Genomic DNA, 19,694 nt, shown 5'->3' on the forward strand with positions numbered 1-19,694 from the left:
CATTTTTTAAAAAAGAAATAAAGAAACTATTTTGGCAAAGCCCTGCTAAAAAAGTATGCAGATACAGATGGTGGATGTACAATAGGCATAGAAACATATGTACACAAATAAAATAGGGTTATTGAATAAGGACATTCTTAAACAGCACAAATATCCACAGCACTGTTCATTTCCTGTGCCCATCCCAAGAGCAGAGGGTGAATACTTGCTTATTTGCATATTTAAAGGCCTTTGCTGCTGAGGTCACTGGAAGCTACAGCCCTTGCTGTCTGTCCCCCCACTCCAGACTAGCGTGTCCTCTCCAGACTCTTTAAAATACCAAAAATAGAAACTCTTTAAATTCATTGAAATAAATTGCGTGGGCATTATTTCAATAATTTTAAAATGTTATGGAATTTACCAAGGGAAACCCACAGGATTAAGTTGAAATTAGGCTCTGTGCACTGGGATAAGCAATTGGCAAAGTAAGAGTTTGGTACACTTTGTCTCCACTTTGTTTCCAGGCTGTTACATATTCTGTCAGCCTGGTTTCGTTTTGTTTTCCTCTGATTAGTTACCTTGAATTTAGCACAGCAGAATCACCAATTATGATACAAATTATGACATTATGACATTTCAATCCCCTGTCCCACCTGACTCAGACTCCCAACATCCACCCCCCCCCCAGGTGTAAAATGATACTCTCTCGTTTCTCACTTATGCAGAGGTAAGACTGGACAGGTGCATGATAGCTGGGGAAAAAAAGCCCCTTAGATGATTGTAACCACTGCTCAAAATGGAAACTGTTTATTTCAACATGCAAGTGGAAAGGGGCCAGGGGATACTAAGCATTTCAACTACCACCCCAAACTGTATGTGTCCTATGGAAATTGGATCTGAGGACCTGATTCTGGGTAACCTCATATGTTAGAACTTATCCTCAATTAGGGGAAGAGACAATCCTGCTTCCATCAACTCTATCCCACAGACCAGGTGACACAGACATCAACCTTCTGGAAAACATCTTCCTTCTCAGTCCATGGATCAACCGAGGAAGGTTCCAAAGCCACCAGAAAAGTCATCCTGTAATTCTGCTCTCCAGATCTTTTTAAGCTACAAACTTTGTCAAATAGCCAGAAAAGTACAAAACCAAATCCAGGGACTGAGGCCAAATGTATCTGGCATCAGTAGAGGTGTCGGGGGAAAAAAATCCTTGCCACCAGCAGAATGGGTGTAAAATCCTTATTTAGGAAAGACAATGAGGAACCATTGCCAGCTTTCCTCTTGAAATAAGACAGAAATAGTGATGGATGAGGGAAGTAAATCAACCTTTTGATTTGGGTATCTGTTTCTAACACACCCCACATGTTTGGACCTACAGATACGGCTCAGGAGTTTTGTTACCAAAAAATGAAAAGATAAATACGGCACAAGGTGTGTAAGATGGGTGGCTCTTCTTGTGGTTGTCTACGTAATACTAGAAACCCAGTCTCCACAATGTCACCATCTGATCAGTAGACTGTGCCCATCTTTGCCAATATCCAAACTCCACTCTTATTGGAGGACTAGATCTCCCTATGATGTCGAGCTCAGGTGCAACCACAATGCTCGTTTCAGCCCATGAAGTAGGAGAAATGACGTGTATCACTGGCAGAAGCTTTAGAATTTATGTGCTCTTTGGCATGTTTTCTTTCCCTCTGCCATTACTGTAAACAATAATACGGAAGGAGGTTGATGGAACAGCCTGCAGCTAGACTAGAGCCCTCAGATGACCTGATATGAATAGCTAGTATGAGCAAGAAATAAAATTCTGATGTTCTATACCCCTGGAATCGGAGGTTCCTTTGTTACTGTTGTATAACCTAGACTATCCTGACTGATATCTGTTACTACTGACCTTTGTGTCCACCCAAGAATCCAGTAACAACTGTCTAGCTATTGATTTTACCTCTCCGAATCCTTTGTCAACATCATCATCTACACTGCTGCTGATGTCAACATAATGGAATCCAAAGTCATTTATGACTTATCACAATCCTTCTATGAAATAATAGTGCGAGGTCAAACCCCATGGCATAGAAAACAAAGCCATCCACAAAGGGGCACCTGTCGATCAGACTGCCTTCCGCTCATCTTCCTACACCATCGGCTCCCACGTTAAGCCTTTTGCAAAACTTGCATTGCTGTCTTTTGTTCATACCTTCAGAATTTGTGCATGAAGTGTGCTCTCCAGCAGCCAGATCTTTGCCAGTCCTTCCTCAAACCTCAGTTCAGATAGCTTCGTTTCTGTGAAGTCCTCCCTGATGCTAACCTGAAAACCACCAACAGTAAATATAGGCCAAACCTTCTAAATATAGGTCTAGGGGCACCTGGGTGACTCAGTCGGTTGAGTGTCCAATTCTTGGTTTAGGCTCAGGTCATGATCTCACGGTCATGGGATTGAGCCCCGAGTTGGGCTCTGTGCTGAGAATGGAGCCCGCTTAAGACTCTCTCTCTCTCTCTCTCTCTCTCTCTCTCTCTCTCTGCCCCTCTCCCCCTCTTGCACTCTCTCGAAGAAAAAAAATCATAATAAATAAATTATATATATATATATATATATACATATATATGCATCTAGATGCATATAGATGCATATATATATACATATATATATATATACATATATATATATACATATAGATGCATATATATATACATATATATACATATATATGTGCATCTATATATATGTGTATATATATATATATATGTCTAATACTGGATGGCATTTGGTTTTGCAATTACTTATTTATTTCCACACTTAGAATGAGTTCCTTCAAGGATTTTTCCCCCCCAGTTAGGACAGCAAAGCTCAAAGATGAAGTAACTTGCCTAAGATGAGGCAGTTAGTAAGTTGTAAAAATACAAGCTGAACCCGCATCTGCAGCTCATGCGCGTTCCTGTACAAGCCTCCTCCCTCCAACGGAAGTCAGAAGACCTGTACTCTAGTCCTTAGTCTGAGAGCTGCGGCCAACACAGAAGCTCACTGCAATGGCTGAAGTATTTGAGACACTTAATGGCTGAGTATTCTCCCCTTCCTCAACAGCTCTTCATGTCTTACTGGATGATTCTGTGACCTGGTTCACACAATCCAGAATCTGAAAGAAATCAGAAAGGCACTGTGGATTTCATGGATATCCAGCCTACCCTCCTCATTGTTCTTCATTGAGGTTTTTGTGGGTTTATGTTCTACTTTTCTAATTAACTGAAGATTTGGGATATCATCAGGGTTCATAAGCCCTCTTCAGTGAGGTGGAATGAACAATGAAATCCTTACCTGGGAATGTGTGTTCTAGTTCCCTCCTAGGCCACTAACTGGTTTGGGTCCAAAGCCCTAGATCTCTGGATAAATAATGAATTTTATTTAGATGGCCCCTATGGCCTGAGTATAAAGGTATGGTTCATCCAAGCACTAAGAGTACATATTTGTTGAGGCCCTTCAAGCACAAGGCCTCAAATCAAACCAAAGGATCAAATACAGGGACCTGTTCACTAAAAATTGAATCTAGAATTCCTACACAAAGACTTGAAGGTCTTGTTGACAGAATGCACTTTTTCTCTCCTCCACTTCCCTCTCTGTATTTCAGGTTAGTAACTCCAAAGCACTGCAACCAGCGTCTTCTTGTTTATTAGCAATGGCACCCTTGGCGGGTCCCTGTGGAGCAACTGTGGAGAAATTAAATGTTTTCATGCTGGGTGCAATCCTTCAAAGAAAGTTCTTGCCTGAGACAAATTTTCTCCATAGGTTGTAGTTAGTAATTTGCTTCCTGTTAATAATTCCACACACATTGATCTCACAGCAGCTGGTGATTATTTGGCACAAAACCTTCTGGATTTATTTTAAATTTAGAAAAAAAAAAAATTGCTCCAGTACCTGCTTCCTGCTTGGGCATAGCCTTGGGAGACCAGAATATTCTGAATAGCTTGATGAGAATGACCAGTGTTCTCAACAACAACAAAGCCTCAAACTTTTCATCCAGCTGCCCACAGGAACAAGGTTTTTTTGTGTTTTTTTTTCCCATTCAACTGAATTTCTTCAAACAGTTTCAATTATAAGGCCTTTTATAGCTTCATCCCAATTCACTCAGGCATAAACTACTAAATCAAGGCATTTTCTTTTCATGACCGGCTTCTCTTTTAATCCTTCATACCATCCCCCACCCCCAAAAAGAGTGATTGTTTGTCACTAAGTGCCTCATACATGTATTGGAAGCACATTGAATGCTAGGACAGAAGCCCCACGAAGGCATTTTTTGTAGTGTTCACTGTGGCATCCTCAGCAACAGGAACAATGCTGGGTACATAGTAGGCGCTCAAACATTATTTGTGATGATTTATCCCGAACACCCAACCACATTTTCTACTGCATAAATATTATCTCTTGTCAAATATGAAAAGTGGGTTCAGATTGCTCTGGATAGGATATAATGGCCACTTTTGTAAATATAATTTTACTATCCATGCACTATGTCAGAGACGATCACATACGAATGTGGTCAGGTCTCCTGTCAGGTTGTCTTGCCTTTAGGAACCTTCCATAATTCACCCCATTGACCACATTATCATTTTCTTTTTTGCTCTAAAACCATCAATACTCTTGCTGTCTTCAAGGTCAACTAAAATCCTAACAAGAACTTAAGCTTTTCTGGAATTATCCTCAGTCGGAAAATTTATGCCCCAAATGCAACATGTTCACTCTTTTGTCCTTTTAGAGAATCGTTTTCCACTTTTACTTCATTGATCAAATTATTTTCGATTCTTCCAGAGATATCACAGTTGGAACATTCTCCATGAAGACTACCCTAACCAATGCAGCAAAATCAAGCACTCTTTCCTCAGAAAGTCTGCAAAAGTCATCTGCATCACTCATTTTCGTCAAAGACATCATGAGTTGGAGGGAAAATGCATAACATTTGGAGTGGAAAGGCTAAAATTAAATTCCTAATTATGACTATTGAACAATAATTGTGGTCCTTGAACAAGCCTCCCAACCCATTTGCATGTCAGTTTCCTCATTTGTGAAGTGTTGACAATATTATCTGATCCATATGCCTTGTGAGAAGCAAATGAGGTAACGATTGTGACTCGTAAAGTACCACACAAATGCTAGTTTTTCATCACCTCCCATCTACCATCCACATGTAGACATCTCAGCTTGTCAACTACAGTCCAGTCTCAAATACAGGAACTAGGTCATTTTGTCCTCCACAGCACTGAATCCTGCTAAGATTTCTTGACTTCAAAATGAATGAAATAAACATTGAAAAAAGAACCTACCGTGTGTGCCCTGGCCCCCGTCCTCAATGGGTGGGGTTCTCACACTGTGGAAGGGAAGACAGATGAGGAAACGGACAAGAACCCTAGGGTGGGTCTATGCGTTGATGTTGAATGTGCACCAAGGGGGAGGACTGAGTGCTTCTCAGAGAAGATAATCTTCCAAGTCCATTTTAAATGAAGATGACCATCTTCAACCAGAGAAAATAAAGAAGGGCATATTAGGACCAGAGCTAGAAATGACCATGCACAAAGGCCAGTTGGCACACACAGGGTTTTATGTTAAGGGCAGGGTTTTATGTTAAGGCATGGCATGCCTCAGTGTGGCGAGAAAGGATCAAGAACCAAGAGATGGTTGGTCAGGAAGATCAAGTAACAAGGAGACTTGCATGGCAAACTAGGAAGCTTTCACAGTACCTTCTTCTAACCTTCTTTGGTCTGTGAACACAGGCTGAACTGCAGGTGTCTGTCCTCCCCACTCCACCCATGCCTCACTCTTCCTCACCTGCACTCACCATCATCTTCTGGTCTCTGAGCTTGACTCTGACTCCATCTAGTCTCTGTAGTCTCTGAAAATTTCAGATCCATTATTTCTTATTTGACCTTCAACATTCTTACAGGATCTCAACTCACAATAACAGGAAAGAAGCACACCGTCTCTGACTCTCCTGTCACCCTTAAACTGTACCCTTTATCAGGTACAGAAACTCATTAGTGCTGAAGACACTGAAGTCCAACGTTTAAAGAGTATGCTGTTGCATTTAGTAAAAGCACTTACAAGCACCTGTAGAAAATCTGATTTGAACTAGAAAAATTTCAACATAAGCTCAGGAAGCCTAACCTGCCTGTGTGGGCATGTATCACTTATGTATGTGGTAGGAAACCCTGGGAAAACCACAGGCGTCGTATACGTAACGTATGGAGAGGACATCAAGCTTCTGAATGCCATCATCAAAATGAAATGGAGAATTACACTTCGATTTCATAGATGCAAGCTTTGACTGCGTATTTCAGCTTTCTACAGTTTCCCCAACTGATGTCAAAATGCCACTTGGAAAGTAACTTCCACTAAGCTGAGCACATTCAATGTGGTCTTTACTAGACAATATGCAATGTATCACAGGGAATCAGTCAAGCAGCCTCCCAGAAGTCACAGCTGAATGGCTGCATTCACTGGTCATTTACGCTGCATTCCATCACAAACTGGATTCTTGCTCTGAGACCCAGTTGTGCCAGGGTGGAGAGTACAACTCCGGAGCCACGCTGGAGAGCCTATCTCTGAAATTATAAACACCAGCTGTGTTATGTGCTGTGAAATCTTCACACACAGTGTGCTGGGTTTTGGGGGAATCTAGAGAACATTGAAATGAAGTCAAATTATCAGTAGGCTTTATTCTGGACCTTCTCTAGCCAAAGGCCGGCAGCAGGCTACATTCTGTCCAACGTTAAGTCCCACTGTTTAGTCATTAACCCATTTATTCATTCAAAGAACATTTCCTATAGATCTGCTCTGTCATATGTGATCATGAAACATGACAGTAAGTGAAGTGAGACACATTTCTACTCCCATTCTTGACCTGCTTTCTAAATAGTCACATGAGATAAACGAATATTCTACTTCCATTCTGGTAGACACCCTCTGAGGTAATGTCTACTGTAATGAATATTCTTCCCTTGAATGTGGACAGGACCAGTGACTTGCTTCTAACCAACAATATGGCAAAGGCTGCTACTCTGTTGATTAGGTTATGCTATATGACAAAGGCAGAGGACTTCAGTCCATGATAAGTTTACATTTAAAAGATTATGACTTAGTGGACTGGAGAGAGAGTTTCTCCTGCTGGCCTTGTAGAAGCAAACAGACTATTGAGAAGTGATCAAGGGGAGGGCCAAGCGTCAGGGAACTGCAGTGGTCTCTCGGACCTGGGTCAGCCAGGGAGCAGCTGAGGGCATCAGTGCTACAAACATGAGCAAATGAACTCTGCCAACGACCTAAATGGGCATTGAGATGGATTCTTCCCTAATTAACGTCCAGATGAGAACACAGATGAGAACCCCACCTGAAACCTTGGTCACAGCCTGGTGAGAGCCTGATCAGAAGACCCCACTAAGCCATGCCTGAAGGCTCACCCACAGAAGATCTGAGATACTATATTGGTAATAATTAGGTATACAGTAATAGAAAACTAATGCCTCCTTGATCCTAAGATTCCATCTTATAAAGCATAAAAGCAATGCATTAATAACCTTCGTGGGAAACTAGGGATACTGCATCAGTTGTACATTGAAAAAGAGGGACTTAACAATGTACAATGCTTATAGCAGCACTATCAACAATAGACAAATTATGGAAAGAGCCCAAATGTCAATTGACTGTTGAATGGATAAAGAATATGTACACACACACACACACACACACACACACACAATGGAATACTACTCAGTGATGAAAAAGAATGAAATCTTGCCATCTGCAACAACATGGACAAACTGAGAGTTGCTGGAGGGGAGGTGAGGGGGGTGGTTTAATTGGGTGACGAACATTATGGAGGGCACTTTTTGGGATGATCACTGGGTGTTATATGTAAGTGATGAATCACTGGGTTCTACTCCCGAAGCCAAGACTATGTTGTATGTTAACGAACTTGAATTTAAATTTAAAAAAAAAGTATACTGTTATATATTAATGTATCAGGTGCTTTGCCAGACACACAGGAGGACTAATAAAAAATAAAATCTGCAAGTTCTGATGTCAATGGACTCACAGCACAGAGGAGAGACAGAGGTGGACACCAGCACCACACAGAGACTTCCACTGCCAGCCAAGAGGGGGTAAGCCACATGGCCTTGCTCTCCCACTGATTACCACTGAAAACTCTGCACAGAATACAGAAAGCTTCTTGAGGTCTCTGAAAAGTAAGCACTACCAGGTAGATTCAGAACTGAAGTGAAAACCTGAATAACAGCTCTTAGCCAGAGTGAGTTTTGTAGATGTTTCTCCCCCCTCGTCTCCCCAAGGGTGAATTTCCCCCCTTGTTTCCCCAAGGGTGAACCGAGCAGCAGGACTCTGTAGCAGTTGCAGACTGCAAAAACAATAGAGAAAAAAAAATCAATAAAATCAAAAGCTCGTTCTTTGAAAAGTCCAATAAAATTGATAAAGTGCTGCCCGGCTGCCCATGAGAAAAGAGAAGACACAAATTGTGTAATTCAAGAACGGAAGAGGAAATGGGACTAGAGACACTTAAGCCTATGAAAGGGTAATAACAGAACTCCGTGAGCAATTCTGCGCCCGTGAATCAACAACTTTGATAGAATGGAACAATTCTTTGAAAGTCACAAATTACCAAACTTCACTGAGGAAATAGGTAAATATGGTAAATAGGTAAATATGATTCTTCCTACACCAAATAAATAATCTGAATCTGTAGTTAAAAACCTTTCAACAAAAAAGGTCCAGATGGTTTCACGAGAAAATTCTATCAAACATTTAACAGAGAAAATTCTATCAGTTTTATACATTCTTTCCTAAAAGACAGAGGAGGAAATTCTTCCCAACTTACTTCACGATATTATCATTGCTTAGTATCAAATCCAAAGAAATTACAACAACATGACTAATATCTCTCATGAAACCAGACACAAAATGCATTAAATAAAAATCAGTAAATTGAAGCCAGCAATACATAGGAAGGATAATACATCATGACCAAGGTGGGTTGATCTCAAATAGGTTGACGAACACTCAAAACATCAATCTAATTCACCATATTAACAGACTAAAGAAGTATCACATGATCATTTCAACTGATGCATCATAAAAAGTCTTTGACAATATTCAACATTGGGGCACCTGGGTGGCTCAGTCGGTTAAGTGTCTGACTCTTGATTTCAGCTCAGGTAATGATCTCACGATCATGAGATTGAACTCTGAGTCAGGCTCTGCACTGAGTATGGAGCCTGCTTAAGGTTCTCTCTCTCCCTCTCTCTCTGCCCCTCCCCCATTCATGTTCTCTCTCTCTCTCTCTCTCTCTCTCTCTCTCTCTCTCTCTCTCTCTCTTAAAAAAAAAAATCAACATCTATTCATGACACAAATTATCAGCAAACTAGGTAGAAAATGGAACTTCCTTAACCTGAAAAAGAGCTTCTGTAAGCTACTTATAGTTAATACTTAGTTGTGGAAAATTTTATACTTTGCTCCCTAAGATCAGGAACACGGCAAGATGACCACTCCAATCACACCCAGTTAACATCTTGCTGGATAATCTAGACAACAGGAGATCAAAAGGGGAAATTCTGAAGCCTTAAAAGGAAGCTGTCTCTTCTAGAAGGCAGTAGGATCAAAAATACCACAAAACCTACAAAAATAGTCTCTGAATTAATGAATGAGTTTAAAACGGTTGCAGGAAAAAGATCAGAACACAAAAGTGAATTGTCCTTTTGTGAGATTAGACACCTGGAAATCAAAAAAAAATTAAATATGATTTTTAACAGCACTAAAATAAATGAACTAATCCTAACAATACACGTAGTGGTATCATAGGTTGAAAAGTACAAAAGAGTGATGAAAGAAATCAGAAAAGACCTCAAAAAAAATTAATAATGTAAAGAATCTACATGAAAAGTTTACAGAGGCTTTATTAATAATCACCAAACATGGAAATATTACAAGTGACTTTTAATGTGACTGGACAAATAAAATGTGGCACATGGGCACCACTCAGGAATGAACAAATTATTGACACATACAGTAATAATATTACATTTCAAATGCATTAGGTAAGTGAAAGAAACTAGACTCAAAATGATATGTACCGCATTACTCCACCTAAGTGACTTTCTAGAAAAGGCAAAATGATAGGGTTAGAGAACAGGTTGGTGGTTTTCAGGGTTGAAGTGTGGGGTGGGGGAGGGGGTGGCATTAGACTGTTTAGGGTAATGGAACCCTTCTGTAACTTTATTCTCTTATGGTTACAAAGTTCTAAGCATTTGTCAAAACTCATGGAATTATACATCCAAAAGTTAATTTTACTATATGTAGATTTTTAAACTAAAAGAAAGAAAGAATTAAGCCATGAATCAAACAAATAAATATATAACTGTATCTGTTATACATACTACAAAAGACAATATATAATTATAATAATTAGCTTGGTCAGAGAGGATAGATGTAGACTGTTCAACGAAAGGGAGATTTGAAGGAACGGCGCCATTTCCTGGGAGAAGGGGGTGAGGAGTGAAGGAGGTTCCAGACACAGGAGGAGCATCTGTGCAAAGGTCCTGTGGCAGGAAGAAGGGCATGTGTTGGTAACTGAAATAATGCCACTGTGGCTGGAGCACAGAATGTAGTAGTGAACAGTAGCGTAAACTGGCCTTTATTTGAGGACCAGTGCAAAGCCACTGAATGGTTCTCAGCAGGCATAGAACAAAAGCGCTTCTCTCTCACAGTGGACTCAGGGAAACAATCCATAATTAGGATCCTACTGTGATATTTCAGGGAAGAGATCATCAGATTCCCACCTGTAGTGGCACAGTGATTATTAACAGAGCTGAAAAGATTTCTGGAATATTCATAAGGCACGCTGGTAAAAATTCTGTGAGTCAGCTACACCACATGAATGAACAATGAGCAACAAAGGTCACTCCAAGTCAGGATCCATAAGACTTTTTTTATATTCTAGGCTTTGAAGACCATGCATGAACTCCGCTCCTTGTTTTATTTTATTCTGCTTTTATTTTTTAAGTAGCCATTACAAAAATGTTCAGAGCATTCTTGGCTCATAGGCCATGCAAAATAGGCCATAGGCTGGATTTTCCTCTTGATGCAGGGGATTCTGGCTTTTCTAAGACAATAGATACCCTTGCCATGAAACAGTTGATAGGGTTTGAAGTAAACATATCATGAAATTAAATTTTTAAATGTTGAATTTGAACTGCCTTTGAAATACCAGATAGAGACATCAAGTTGTCATTTGGATATATGAAATGATGCTCAGAGGACAAATCTGGGCATAACACAGGATTCGGCATGGTCTGTGCTGGGTGGTGATAAAGCTAGAGATACAGACGGAAGTTCTTTTTTTTTTTTTCAACGTTTTTTTATTTATTTTTTGGGACAGAGAGAGACAGAGCATGAACGGGGGAGGGGCAGAGAGAGAGGGAGACACAGAATCGGAAACAGGCTCCAGGCTCCAATCCATCAGCCCAGAGCCCGACGCGGGGCTCGAACTCACGGACCGCGAGATGGTGACCTGGCTGAAGTCGGACGCTTAACCGACTGCGCCACCCAGGCTCCCCGGGACGGAAGTTCTTGAGTAAACACAAAAGACTGGGAAGAAGAGAGAGATTGAGACTGAGTCTTGAGAAACTGTGGAATTCTGTGTCCGGACTGGAGATGATACAGCAGTGTCAGGAACAGGGAGAGCAGGCAGAGATATCAAAGGGAGATTAGAACAGGCTATTACAAGAGCCAAGGAAATAGGATAACATCCTAATTTCTCCTTCAGAATTGCGCTGAAAATGAGGACTTAAGTCTACAAAACTTCTGTCCAAAAAGGCTTCCAGATCCATAATGGTCCTAGGTTGTTTCCTAGATGGTTACGATCATACAATGCATTTTTGTTGACCCGTGTAGGGGACAGTGACCCCCTAATCTCTGTAACATCCATAATATAATTTTGATTATTAAGAATAACAGAGTCTTGTTTGTATTTATTACTTGGTTAAAATAATTTTATTTTGTCAAAGTCAAGCAACTTCTCTTCAAATTCAGCTGCAAGGGTTTGCTGGTTGAAATTACCCTCCTATGTCATAGCCCCATTCCAAGCACATCAGTCTCACCTAGCTTTTTTTTTTTTTCAACGTTTTTTATTTATTTTGGGGACAGAGAGAGACAGAGCATGAACGGGGGAGGGGCAGAGAAAGAGGGAGACACAGAATCGGAAACAGGCTCCAGGCTCTGAGCCATCATCAGCCCAGAGCCCGACGTGGGGCTCGAACTCACGGACCGCGAGATCGTGACCTGGCTGAAGTCGGACGCTTAACCGACTGCACCACCCAGGCGCCCCTCACCTAGCTTTTAAATTTGTGTGCTTTTGCAGTATATTTGCCAATATTTATGTTTCATACGGGATTGTCTCCTACTGCTAAATCATACGTAAGTGTGTAGTATCTTCCGTACAAATAACCTTCTTTCTTTCCAACAACGTACCATGAAGTCATGTGTTTCTGAGACAAGCAGAGATTCAAGTTTAAGTTAAAACTCAACCACCTCTTGTACCACCACAGCATGTAATTTACTTGCGAGGACCCTCAAGTCCCGTTACTAGTCCCATGCTGACATAGATCTAGTTTGTCTGTATGAAGGCAGTTTCAAATACAGCAAAACCTTGGACTGCGAGTAACTTGTTCCGCAAGTGTTCCGCAAGACGAGCAAACATTTCTAATACATTTTAACTTGATAAGCGAGCGATGTCTTGCAACACGAGTAGTACATGACGTGGAATGTCACATGATCACAACCGAGCCAATGGTTCTCTCTCTTTCTCTCTCTTGCGCACACTCGCACTGAGGGACTGTGGGTGATCATCTCCCATGCTCGGTCTCAGGAAGCGGTATTTGGTGGGAATCAGTGATTTTTCAGAACACTGGGAGGTGCCCAAAACTGGAACTAGTGTATTTTTGTCACTTCAAAGCACCTATGGACAGTTCTTTGCTTTTCCAGACAAGAGTGAGCTGAGGAAGGCTTTGCTTCTTTCTAGGTCATCAGAGAGGTTTCTTGTTAAAGCTGCACTAAAAGAAAAAGATTCCCTTGAGCCAAAAGTTAGCAGTGATTCCACTAGTGATGGTGAAATAACCCTCCTCTCTCGTCTCCCTCATACCAGCCACAAAGGTAAGTGAAGGTCAATTTGCTTATTTTTCTTTATATTTTGTATTGATTATTTTGTATTACATTACAGTATTGTAACCATTTTTATATGAATATTTTTGGGTTGTGCAACGAATCATCTGAATTTCCAGTATTTCTTATAGGGAAATTCACTTTGATATACAAGTGCTTTGGATTACAAGCATGTTTCCGGAACAAATTATGCTCGCAAACCAAGGTTTTGCCGTATATGGCAAACTTTATACAGAAGGCAGCTGACAAGTTGGGCTTTTACCTCAGTGTAAGGCAGAACTCAATTTCAAATATCTTCGTGGAGTATTCAGGTTAGAAAGGCAGAACTTCAAGGTCAATATTCCAATTTTACACAGCACATTGGAGAGAAGGAAAGCCACAGTGGAACACAGAGAATGAAAAAATAATGAAATTAAGAGAGCATGAGAAGCGTAATCCAGAGTTAAATGGTCTAATTTATGGGCAATTGCAGCCCAAAAAGAGGAGAAAAAGAAAAGAACAAAAATGTTGAAAAGATAATGTTTTCCAAACCTGGCGAAAGATATAAACTCACAGATTCAATAATCTCAACAAGCTCAAGTCAGAGAAAATACAGAGAAAACTTAGCTTATATTGCCAAATTGCTGAAAACCAAAGACAAAGATAAATTCTTAAAACCAACTGGGAAAAACTATTTTACTGTATTCAAGGAAGCAGAAGTAGACCTTTTCAATGGCAAACCTGGAAACCAAAATATAATAGAATTGCATCTTTAAAGTCCAGAGGGGGTGGGGGGAGTCCTCTGAATATATTACCTTAAAGCCAACAAAAAAAAAGTCTCCAAACAAAGGCAAAGTAAGCATTGGAAATAAAGTCATTTTCTTACAAACAGATGCAGCGAACTTGTGGTCAGTAGAACGATACTACAAAAATTGCTGAAGGAAATTCTTCCAGGTGAAGACAAATACTTCCAAATGCACAGATTTGGAAAGCAATGCAAGTGACAGAAGGAGAAGAAATATGAGGTTCAATCATCCCTTGTGCTTTTTACAATTTTGCCACATTCGTGTTTATTCCCAGAAATAATACTTAGTCATCCAACATTTTAAACTTTATATAAAATTTCATTTCATAGATTCTTTGGCAACTGGCCTTTTTATTTAAAATTTTGATCCTAAGATTTCATCAATGTTTTTAGTACAGTTACAACTCATTTCCATCACTGCCAAATATTCAATTTTGCCAATACCCCAAAATGTATTTATGTGTTCTCCTACAGGACTCTTGGGTTGTTTTCAGTGTTTTGCCAGTTTTTGTCTTGTTCATAAAGCATCTCAATGGATCTCTTTTGTTCAGGCACATATCTAGGTGGACTACTACTGGGCCACAGGTTAGTTTCATCTCCAACTACTCTAGAAAGGTTGTTTCCCAAGATGGTTTAACCAACTTAGACCACCAGTAGCAGCATGCAAGTGATGCAATTATTCCACATTTTTGCCAGCACTTGACATTGCCAGTCCTTAAAATTATGCCAATCTTGTGAATCCAATGACTTTGTGAATTTAATTTCCATTTCCCTGAATAATGAAACCAAGCATTTCTTAAATATATTATTGGTCATTTGAATTTCTTTTGCTGTCAAGTGCCTATTCAAACTTTGTCTCTCTTTTTTTAACTAGGTTGTTCTTTTCATTTCATACGGGTTTGTAGCAATTGGACATACATTCTACATATTGACCCCTTCTGAATTTTATGTTTGGGAAATATCTTCTAGTTTTTAGCAATCACAATCTTTTTCTTTGGTGGATACTTAGTGGAAAAGAGTCCTTAATTTTAAAGCGTTTAATGTTTGCATCTTTTTGTTTTTCACTTTTTATGTCTTGTTAAAAATTATACCTTACTGTGATAAAGATATTATCCTCGATTATCTTTTAAAGTTGTACACTTATATCCTCTTTCCCTAGGACTCTGCAAAGATACATCAGTACTGCTGTAAATTAGGTTTCTGTTATTAACTGCTGATTATGGATTCTTCTGTCTCTTTGGTTAATTGGCATATCGTTGAAGCAATGCCCTACTCCCCTGGTCTCCTAAATAGTGTAGCATTAGAAGTCTCAATAACTCATAAGGAAACCACCCCTGATCCTCCTTGCCCTAGTATTGCCAAGTTGTTCTTTAGTGGCTTGGATTTTTTTTTTCCATTTACTCCCCCCATATAAGTTTCAGAATCTTTATGTGTTTTATAATTTTATACTTTCATGGTAGATTTAAGTACAGTTTACCCTTGAACAAAGCAGAGGTTAAGGGTGCTGACCCCCATGCAGTCAAAAACCTACATATAACTTGTGACTCCCCCCAAAACTTAGCTACTAATAGCCTCGTGTTAACGGGAAGCCGTAGCAATAATAGCAGTAGGTTAACATATATTTTGTACATTAATATGTATTATACACTGTATTCTTACAATAAAGTAAGCTAGAGAAAAGAAAATGTTATTAGGAAAGTCATAAGAAGGAGAAAATACATGTCTAGCACTATACTGCATTTATCAAAAAACATGCAAACATCCACGCAGACGCAGACATGGGCTTCCACGGTTCAGACCCATATTGTTCCAGGATCAACTGTGGATTACACTTCTTTCTCATGTGCTGCCTTCTACCTTAAAGGCTAGTGCATCTGATATTAATATAGCTATCACGGCTTTCTTTGGGTTAGTATTGGCCTCTACGTTATACCTTTCTGTATTGCTTTGTTGTAGATGTGTTCCCTATAACTAGCACACATATCTGTATAGAAAAACAATGTTGGGGCCCCTGGGTGGCTCAGTTCATTAAGTGTCCGCCTCTTGATTTCGCCTCAGGTCATGATCTCACGGCTTCGTGGGTTGGAGCCCCGCATCAGGCTCTGCATAATGACCTTGCCACGCGGAGCCTGCCTGCCATCTCCCCCTCTCCCTCTTTCTCTGCCCGCCCGTCCTCCACTCGCATTCTCTCTCTCTCTCTCTCAAAAACAAATAAATAAACTTAAAATAAAAGGAAAACAATGCTAACCAAGTCTGATCATCTTGTCTTTTAACTGGATATTTGAGTTTATCTATAAATAAATAACTATTACAGACACATATACACATGTACTTATTTCCACCTCCTGACCGTGCGCTCTGTATTGATTCACATCACCTTACTTTTAATTGATTTAAGTACTCATTTTGCATTTGTCCCCTCCATTACTTTGGAGTTTATGAACTCTTGTCATTCTTCAGTGGTTATCATAGACAATTTAAAATATATACTTAATCCCTCGGTACCAGAAATACAATAAATAGCTTTACCTTCCCCATTAGCAATATAGAGATCATAAAGCATTTATTTTTTTCCATTGCCTGTCTCCTGACTTCTAAGTTACTGCTGTCATTTATTCTACCTTTTTCTTGTTTCTTTAATACCATGCACTTTATTATTACTCGAGTATTAAATTTATGATTGTTTCAATTCTTCTGCATATTTTTTACTGTCTTTGCTCCATTCTTCATGATTCTCAGACCTTCCGTTGGTGATAGTTTTCCTTCTTCCCAAAGCCCATCCTCCAGGGATATTATACTATAAATTATATTATACATTTTATAAATATGACATATAACTCTTATATTATAAATTATATAATATAGCATAGTCATATAATAGCATATAATTATATAACTTATAAATATTACCTATAATAAATGATTCCTAATTAATTATATGTAAAGTTTATAATAACTATAATTATAAATATATAATTTTACTTTGTCATCTCTTTTCCTTCAATAGATTGAAAATCTTATTTTTGAGCTTCCATTGTGGATTTGAGGAGTCAGATATCAAAGTATCATCTTTGTAAATGTAATCTTGTTTTTCTTTTTGTTTTAAAAATCTTCCTTTGGACTTTTTGGTTTTCTTCCCAGTATCATTCCCAGTATCATTCTTCCCAGTATCATTGTGCTGTATCTATGTAATCCCCACTGGGGATTTACTGGGAGTTCTGGATCTAAGGATTGATTTCTTTTAACAATTCTGGAAATATTTGATCCATTACCTTTTAATATTGCTTCGTTTATGGTTCTCACTCTCACTTCCTTCAGGAACTCCGATTTGGTACAAATTAACAGTGGTGATCTCTTCTGCACCTGTGTCAACTTCACTCTATCTGTGACACCATTTATCTCTCTGATAGATTTTAATTTCCATCATTTGGGTGTTTTCGTGTTTTTTTAAGTTTACTTATTTATTTTGAGAGACAGAGAAAGAGAGAGAGTGGTATGTGCACACGTGCAAGAAGGGGAGGGGCAGAGAGAGGGAGAGAGACAGAATCCCAAGCAGGCTCTGTGCTGACAGACTCAGGGCTCAATCTCGCGAACCATGAATTCGTGACCTGAGCTGAAATCAAGAGTCAGATGCTTAACCGGCTGAGCCATCGCGAGTGCCCTGGTGTTTCGTTTTTCAGTATTTCACTTATTTCTCTAATCAACCTTCTTCATTATTTTTAACTCTTTTTTTTTTTAAATATTACCAAGCCTTCCTAGTATCTCCTAATACATATACTGTAGACAGATGCCCCCCCACCCAAGATGGCCATGCCCCATCCCTGATATTTACAAATATGTTGCTTTAAACGGTAAAGGTGATTTTGCAGACGTAACTGAGATCTTACTTTAAGATAGGGAGAATAGTTTGGATTACCCAGAAGGATTTGATCTAATCACAGGAGGCCATAAATCATGGGAAGCCTTCTTCCCCTGGAAAAAGCAGAAAAAAAAAATGCAGCAGATGAGGAACTTAGTGATGCCAACTGTGATAAGGAGTCAGTGTAACTCTGCTGGCTCTCGGAGGTAGGTGTGCCCATAAAATGACCAAAAAGAGGCCTCATAGCATGAATGGTGGCCCTTACATAACAGTCGGGAAGGAAATGGATCCTAGTCTTACGATGGAGTAGAACCAGATTCTGCCAAGAACACGAATGAGCTTGGAGTTTGGTCTCCCCAGAGACTTTTCATGAGGGCCTGACCAGCTGACACCTTAATTTTGGATTCCCGAGATCTGGAGCTGAGAATTCAACTGAGCCAACTCATGCTTTTAACCAAAGAACTGTGAGATAATCAACTTGGGTTTCTTTAGACCCTAAATTGTGGTAATTTTTTATAGCAACACTAGAACAGTAGTAGAGCATATTAAACATAGTATCAAGGGGCGCCTGGGTGGCTCAGTCGGTTAAATGTCTGACTTCGGCTCAGGTCATGATCTCAGTTCGTGAGTTCAAGCTCTGTGAGGGCTCTGTGCTGACAGCTCGGAGCCTGGAACCTGCTTCAGATTCTGTGTGTCTCTCTCTCTCTGCCCCTCCCCCACTCGTACTCAGTCTCTGTCTCTCAAAATGAATAAAAATGTCAAAAAATTTTAAACGTAATATCAAACCTTTACCATTTAATGTGTGGTCCACAAATCAGCAGCAATGACAACACCCTGGAGTTTACTAGAAATGCAAAGTGTCAAGACCATCTCAGACTTATTGAGTTGAGGCAGGAGGGAAGGGAGACTCGGGAGACAAGCTGATGGAAGTAAAGCCATCTTGGTCTCAGGATGACCTTTAACCTAAAAGTCAAGAGGTCATAAAAAGAGTCCCAAGATCTGATTCATGGAAGACCACAGGACCCCCCACTCCCTCTGAGAGTAAAAGCCACAAAGGTTGGACATTATTAAAATTGCTTCCTGTGGCTAACTCCCAGCCCTCAGAGAATGGAAAAACTCACCGTCCAATGTAAATGATAAAACAAACCCAAGTTAACGAGTAAGCCTCTTCCCTATATGGTTAGCAGATTTTTAAAAACCTACAAAATCCGGCGGGGGCTGGGGGGGAGAGGAACCAAGATGGTGGAACAGCATGGATGATTTCTGTGTGTCTCGCATCCACAAAATACAGCCAGACCAACACTGAACCATCCTACACACCTAGAACACTGATTGGAGGATGAACACAACAATCTGCACAACCTGAACCACAGAATTCAGCAGGTACGTGGCGCAGACGAGTGAACTTGGGGAGTGAGAGGCCGCGGGAAGGGAGGTGCTTTTGCAGGCGGAGAGAGGAGGGAGACTGGGGGAGGGGGGCGGGGAGAATACGGAAAAGCACCCCTCCCCCTCCCCCAAAGGAGCTGGAGAGAAAGTGGAAAACTGGAACCGGCCGCAGGGACTAAAGGAGAAAGGAGAGGGTTTAAATCCCATTAAGACCGTAAACAAGGGAAGCGCAAGGCTGCACCTCCGCAGCTCCCTACCTGGCGGGGCTCTGGTGGGAAGGGCGAATCCCCAGGAACAGAGCGGGGTCCGGGAGGTGCTCGGGCCACAGGGGAAAGGCGGCTCCGGAAGGACATTTGGTGGAGGCTGTTGAAGCCACCTGGTCCCGGCAGACCCCGGAAGGCGGCCACGTTCACCGGTGCTGGAACAAGGTCGTGGAGGGTGAAGCCTGGGGCCAGACGGGTGTTGCCATTTTCCAC

At 40.4% G+C, this 19,694-nt stretch overlaps 1 protein-coding gene and 1 long non-coding RNA gene across 3 annotated transcripts in view; both read right to left on the bottom strand.

Moving 5' to 3' along the window:
* The window catches only part of RNF144A (ring finger protein 144A), a 339,972-nt gene that overhangs the window by 125,793 nt on the left and 194,485 nt on the right, over positions 1-19,694 (bottom strand). The gene's annotated exons all lie outside the window — the stretch shown is intronic.
* Positions 2,699-19,561, bottom strand: LOC123384640. The gene is made up of 3 exons (XR_006596049.1): positions 19,476-19,561; positions 5,296-5,483; positions 2,699-3,116 (listed from the first exon to the last, which is right to left on the bottom strand). It is a non-coding gene; the product is annotated as an uncharacterized LOC123384640 (long non-coding RNA).

The sequence above is a fragment of the Felis catus genome, chromosome A3 (assembly GCF_018350175.1).
Source record: "Felis catus isolate Fca126 chromosome A3, F.catus_Fca126_mat1.0, whole genome shotgun sequence".
Taxonomy (NCBI): domain Eukaryota; kingdom Metazoa; phylum Chordata; class Mammalia; order Carnivora; family Felidae; genus Felis; species Felis catus.